The following is a 7,341-nucleotide window of genomic DNA, read 5'->3' as shown; positions in this document are numbered from 1 at the left end:
GATTAAGCTTGGTTCAATCGGCATTTTTGTTGCAAAATTAAAGATTTCTTTCACTTACTAAGATGATTAGTTGTTCTTTTTTCAAAATTTAAAGTTGGTTCAAGATTTATCACTGAAAGAAGGCCATTTTAGGGTTTTGGCAGTGGATCTTTGTGAAAAGGGGAGTCGCTGTAAATGCTTCGATTATTGCATAAAGGTATGTTTATATTTTATTAATTGCTTTTTTCTATTTTATCACAACTGGTTTTGTTATGGTGCTATTAGAATTAGGTTTTTTTGCTTTGAAAATCAGAAAATGTCGGGGAATATTGACCTGGTTGTGTTTTGTCATTTTCGTATAAAGAATCACATGGACGAATATATTGGTGTTGTTTTTCATCATGGGGGATACTTTATTTGATGAAAAGTATGTTGGGGAGGTGAAGTAATAGGGCATGTGGTGGGACAAGACCATTTCTCTTTGCCGCAGCTTGTGTCCTACATAAAAGAGACCCTGAAATGCGCTACAAACTCTGTTGGTGGGTTATTTGTTCTATGTCCTAAAACTCAGAAGTTCTTTCCAATTGAAAATAACTACCAACTACTAAATTTGATTAAAGACCTGAAGGATGGGGATCGCTTTGATGTCTAATGTGAGTCATGCAATAGATAATTTAGAGGTTGTGGAGGAGGATGTAGTTGTGGGAGATATTACCTTCCCCACAAAGTTGGTGATAGTGACCAGGGCTACAGAAATTAGGGGTGGTCTAGGGGTTAGTGTAGATGTTGGTTGAGGGGGCTGGTGGTAAATGTTGATGAGGGTATTGGTGTAAATTGTAATGAGGGTATTTGGAGTAAACAGCTGATGAGGGCAATGCGGAGTAAATACTGATGAGGGCATTTGGAGTATAATTGTGAGGAGGGTATTGGAGATAAATGCTGATGAGGATATTGAAGTAAATACTGCTGAGGGCAGTGATGTAATGCAGACAACCTAGGTCTACAATTTTAGAAGAGGAATTAAACATGTTAAAGAGAGTGCACTTGCAGAGCATGACAACCAAGTTTAAGGAGACAAATCTTGAAGATGAAGATGCAAATTTTGGTGAAGATGAACCTTGAAGACATTCCCAGAAAGAAAGATGACAATGAGATTATGACGATGAGTTTAAGATCTGTGAGGGATGCTGCTAGGGAAGTAAAGAGAAACAAGTTGAAGAGAAGGTAAATGATGCTGGATGACAAAGTAATAGGAAACAGAGGAAAAAACCTGTTTTTACAGAAAGAGGTAATACTTGGTGAGGCTGGAATTGATAAGGGATTGAAGATATAGGGATAAATAAGAAGGATAAATATGTTGGAAAGCTAGTGGGATGAAGAGTATGTGGACATCTCAGATGTTGGGAGTGTAGACAGTGATGAAGAGTTAGACCCACTTGCTGAACATGGTGTTGATCTTCCTCCTAAAAGAAGAAGTCAAAAGATTCGGGTAATGACTTTGATGCCTAAAATTCCTCGTTTGAGTTGGCATGATCTTTGATAATGCACCGAAATTTAGGAAAGCTATTGCTGATTATGCTATTCAATATTAAAAGTGTCTATAAAAGCTTAGACCTAATGAGAAAGATAGAGTAAGAGCTAAGTGTAGACATGAAAAGTGTAAGTGGCAAATATATGCTAGTAAGGACAGGATTCAGGGAACTTTACTGTGAAGAACCTATAATACCTGTCCATAAATGCCCACAAAGAACAAGAACAAACTTTGCACAACAAGTACATTGCAAGAAAGACCCAAGATAGATCATCCTCAAGTCTAAACATCACAGTTCATGAGTTGCGAGAGGTTATAAGGGTTAAATGGGGTTTGTATGTAGGAAAGATCACTTGTATATAGAGCCAAGATGAAGGTAATTAGTCAGTTTAATGGGTGACTGGAACCTTGAATTTTCTAGGTTGCTGGACTATTGCCTGACATGATTAAGTCACCAATCCTGGAAGTTCATGTTGGGTGAGAACTGATACAGAAACACTTCCTGGGAAAACATCTATTAAAAACTTTTATGTATGCTTTGAGGCTGTGAAGAAGGGATGGATGGTAGGTTGTAGAAGAATAATAGGTTTTTGAATGGCTGTTTCCTAAGGGAGCCTGCAAAGGTGAATTGTTTAGTGGCTTGTTGGAAAAAATGGAAGCAATCAGAATGTATCCCATTGCTTGGGCTTTGGTAAGATCAAGAGACTACACATTCATGGAGTTGGTTCATCACTATCTTCAAACTGATTTAGAGTTGAGGAATGGTGAAGATTTAACAGTAATGTCTGACATGCAAAGGTACTGTAATCCATTTATATGTTGTTTGTTTCTTACTATTATTATTCTTACTTCTGGATTGTCATCTCACTAACATTCTATGCTGCTGTTGTATTTGATTAGGGACTGTCATCTGCTGTTGCTGATTTGCTAACCCCTTGCTGAAAGAAGAATGTGTGCAAGACACATTTGTGGCAAAGCTGGCAGAAAACTTGGAGGGGAGAGGAAAGAAGGAAGCAGTTTTGGAGATGTGCTAAGGCTCCATTTCCAGGTAAAATTAAAGAGAAGAAATGAAGAAATTGGATGAATTAGGTAATGGTATTTGTGAAAGTTATGCTGTCCTATGATAAAAGAATACTGGTGTAGGGCTTATTTCAATGAGAATGTTAGATGTGATATTGTAGAAAATAACATGTGTGAAACATTTAGTTCCTTGGATATTAAGTCTAGGCATAAATCTGTCATCACTATGCTTGAAGAAATTAAGCACAAAATGATGAGGTAGGCAAGTTGAATTATGATCAAGTTTGTTGAAACATGGGCTCTGATATATCACCTATGGTAAGACTAGTTTAAGAGGAGAACAAGGAAATAGGAAGGAAGTTAAAAGTACAGTGGAAATGCTGACACTGGATTTGAGTGAATGAAGGCATGTATAGGCACACGTTGATATACAAAAAAGAGAATGCAGCGCAGGTTATGGCAGTTAAGAGGTATCCATGTCAACATGCAATATGTGCTTTCTATAAGATTAGGAAGGAAGCAGAAGACTATGTTGAACACTGGTATAGGAAAGATACTTTCCTGGCTGCTTACAATACTATATTCAGCCAATTCCAAGCATACAAATGTGGGCTGAGTCTACCAATCCACCAATTGAGCCTCCTAAAGTTAAACCAATGCCTGGTAGGCCAAAAAATGCAGAAGAAAGGACAAGGATGAACCAAAGAAGTGGGGAAAACTTTCAAAGAAGGGTGCTAAGATGTCTGTTCAATTTGGCCATCAGGTTGGTCACAACAAGTCAGTATGCAGTTTAAGGGTAAGTTTGATGACTTTCAATTCAAATTTGTTTCTAATGTTGTCATTATTTTCATTGTATTGATTAATGACTTAGCAATCATATACTAGGGACAAACAAGCACAAATCAAGCACACCAGTTGGTAGTCAAAGTAATACAACCCAAGCTGCAGGTACATCAACTACCACAACCCAAACTCCAAGGGCCTCATCTTCCTTGTGTGCTGAAACATCAAAGATAAGAAGGAACACAACATCAGTAAGAGGTAGGGGAAGAGGTGGTGGAGCTGGTAGGGGAAGAGGTGGAGGAGCAGGTAGGGGAAGAGGAAGAAGTTCAGTTGCTGGTACAACTGGTTCTGTTACATCTGGTGCAGCTATTTCTGCTACTGCCAGATCACTTGCTGCTTCTGTTGGAAAGAAAAGAACCAGAAATTCTGGTTTTGGTTTGTACACAGACACACAAACTGGAACTAGTATCCTTAATGTAAGTGTGAGAAGTCAATATTAGTTAAATGTAATTTCTATCTTTATGCTTCTGGATGATTCATTACTGACTATAAGTATTTTCTAGCCTGGTAGGCCAAGTGAAAGAGTTATTTCAACTGGTGCAAATTTGATGAATGCTGCACAAACTAATGTAGATCTTGGATTTAGACCAAATGGTCTCAAGTGGAAAGGGTAAAGAGCTGTGACAGGGAATCAACTTCAAAAACAAAGGGATGCTGCCGTTTCTAACAAAAAAATGAAAGTTGGGATCTCTATTTCATCTACACCAGTTGACTCTTGTCAAAGTCAAATTTAGGAAGAATTTTCTTGTATTTTGTTGGTCATGTGTATGAACCATATTTTGTGAAGTATTTTGAACCTACTAATGTTGGTCATTTGGTCATATGTATGAACCATATTTTGTGAAGTATTTTGAACCTACTAATGTTGGTCATTTGGTCGTATGTATGAACCTTGTTTTGTGAAGTATTTTGAACCATTATTATGGGATGTATATGAACCTCCTTTTGTTAGATTAGTACATTTCAAATTATTGAACCTGTTTTTGTTAGTTTAGTACATTTCAATGTATGAACCTTGCTGTCTAATTTTTTTGCAGAAACTAAAACACATTTGATCATTGAAAAGTTCATCATACACATTGAAAATTTCAACTACATTGAATAGGCAACATTGGCCATAAATCATAAACAACACTGCAGTAAAATAAAGGCGAAATACATTCCCATATACATATACCATACACCTAAATAATAGAAGATTCCCTCAAAAACCAAGTCACAACTACAATAACAAGCAGCCAAACCAAATTCCTCTGTTTCTTCATCAACTTCAACTTTTCTTCTTCATGATTTTTTACCCTCTTTAATAATCCATACATGACTTTGGTATAGTGTTCGGACAATTCAACATCATACCAACGAAAAAAATTGCATCCACCATCGCCAGCTTTCCCAAATCTACAACAATAGAATCTTCTACCCGGATTAAATGGTGACCACGAAATTTTTAAAGGAGCAATTTGGCCACAGTTGCAATTAACAACAGGTTCCATTGAAATAGAAGAGGTAGAGAGAGAGAAGAAAAAAATTTGCTGCTTTGCTAAAGAGGAAGAAGATACGCGGCTGGGTTGACTAAATATTTAGGGTTGGGTTTGGGTATTTAAATTAGGGAGTTCATTAAGGGTTTTTTAGGAATTTCACAAAAAAACTTTTATATTACCGTTTGTAAATACCTACACACTTGCGATTCCGGAGGTGCAATACACGCGACGGAGGCTGGTGAGGTCGGGTGTTTATAGAGTTCAGTTTTTAAACACGTGATATGTTTAAGTGAAACATGTCTTAGTTGAGGTGTTCAACTGACCGTTGTGGACAACTTGAAGGGGCTATTTATGTATTTCGCCGAATACTAGTATATCAATTAATAGAATATTAGTTTATGCGTACGTAGTAATGTATATGATTGATCATCAATTACAATATAGTTTAAGCGTGTGCATGAAATTACTCATATATGTTTCTCCCAAACGCACACGCAAGTATACGTGGTCGACAAGTAATATAATGATAAGTTGAGTGTCGAACCCACAGAGACTTGTATAAACTACTCACTAAATCACTAAAATTATTATTCAATCCAGCTAAAATCAAAGTCCAATAAGATGATTATATTATACTACGATTCTAAATAAGAACTAAATAGAGATAAGTATTCCAGGCTTGTGATTGATTCACCATTCGTATTGTGTTCTAATTTACTCTCCCTTTCATATAATTCACCCATGGTTGCTAATTAATCGATAAATGCTCTCATAGCCTTCTCTCGAAGTACTACTCACCTATTCTCAATAGTAACGCCTATATTCCTATGAAATCAATCAATTAAGAATGCATTAAGATTACGGTATTTAATTAAGCATGGTGACTAGGTATATTCCTATCCTAACCACAAATCCGCTCCCCCTAAGGGTTAAGATCATGCTCTCTTCAATTCTTCTCTAATCTAAACACGGCTTTCCCAAGCATAGCATAGATAGTAAATAGAACCTAACTGCTGGCCAGACAATTAAGCAATTAAACAAAGAATTGAAGAAACAACCATATGTTGGTGAATTATAATCAAGGTTAAGTTAATATCAAAGAACAATATTCATGGCTAAATCACAACCCCAGAACAATGGGTGTTTAGCCACTCATGATGTAATCAAACAATTACATAAGTGTTGAATCAATTGAAAATACTAGAAAAAGATGAAGAAAACTGAGAATTCTCCGCTTTCTCACGATCCCGTGTGTTTTTTTACTCCAAAGTGCGGTCTCCCCCCTTCAAAAATAGGTTTTAGTCTTGCTTTTATACGTGTTGGGTAGGTCTAGGGCCGAAATAACCTTGTCCCGGGCGCAATAGGACACATTTCACGTCACCGAAGCCCAGCGCGGCGCCAGGCGCCCTCCACGGCGACCCATTATTTGTGCACACTGTTTTCGGTGCCACAGGTGGCGCCAGGCGCTGCCTGTGGCGCCCAACTGGCCCTTTTTCCCGGTTTCATTCGTTTTGGCTCAAATCTTGCGCGTTTCGCCCCGTTCCGTTTGGAATTTAAAAAAACGTAAAACATAAAAGTTGTAGCCCTTTGAGTTAGCTTTCCAACCATATATTGTGGAGACCAAATGGAGTTCTGAGAAAAAAGTTATATTCACTTTACTAGACAGTACACAATATGCCTACTCGATTCTTCGTTCACTCTAACTATCATCCGTTGACCCCCAAACACGATTCCGGCTTAATTCCCTGAGCTTTTACTCATACTTCAAAGCTCCAAATCACTTGAATTCATTCCATAACATCTATATAGCTCGGAATCACTCCTACAAGGCATAAAACACACAGTTAGTGCAAGACACTAGCGATTAAAGCTCAAACTCAATCAAAGTGCAGTAAATTTGAGTGTAATAATCGACTAAAATACATAATTATAGCCTATCATCAACACCCACACTTAAACATTGCTCGTCCTCGAGCAATGGGACTATCTAATAATCCCCCCAACTACGTACAAGTATCAATTATAGAGGAGTACTTTAACTTTTACCCACACACTACACCCTAGACTATGATCAATACCGGCACACAAGCATGAACACACAAAAATTCACATTCTTCCCGTCTAAGCATGCCCAAGTATAATATTTCACTTCAATCAATTCCAACAACCTATTTGTCACCACCCAACCTCAAGAGCCGACTTGCAACCACTAAGCACCCTCAACTCATGCACTTACTCAGCAAGAAAGTTTACAACATCACCAATCATTCATGAGATCATGTGCTCTTACCAACAAACAAAAGAGTGAATATAGATAGTACACACATTCAAACATACTTTTGAATATAGATTAAGAACATCTCACAATTTGAACAAAATTTGCTCACTCTCACAAAGAGTTCATATGCATCCCGTGGTCGTACCATAAGCTTGCCCGTAGTGTATATCTCTACTAATTTAAGCTAGCCAAATCTAGGATCAATTAGG

This window comes from Nicotiana attenuata, unplaced genomic scaffold (genome assembly GCF_001879085.1).
Source record: "Nicotiana attenuata strain UT unplaced genomic scaffold, NIATTr2, whole genome shotgun sequence".
NCBI classification, from domain to species: Eukaryota; Viridiplantae; Streptophyta; class Magnoliopsida; order Solanales; family Solanaceae; genus Nicotiana; species Nicotiana attenuata.
Note: the sequence above shows the minus strand (reverse complement) of the source record.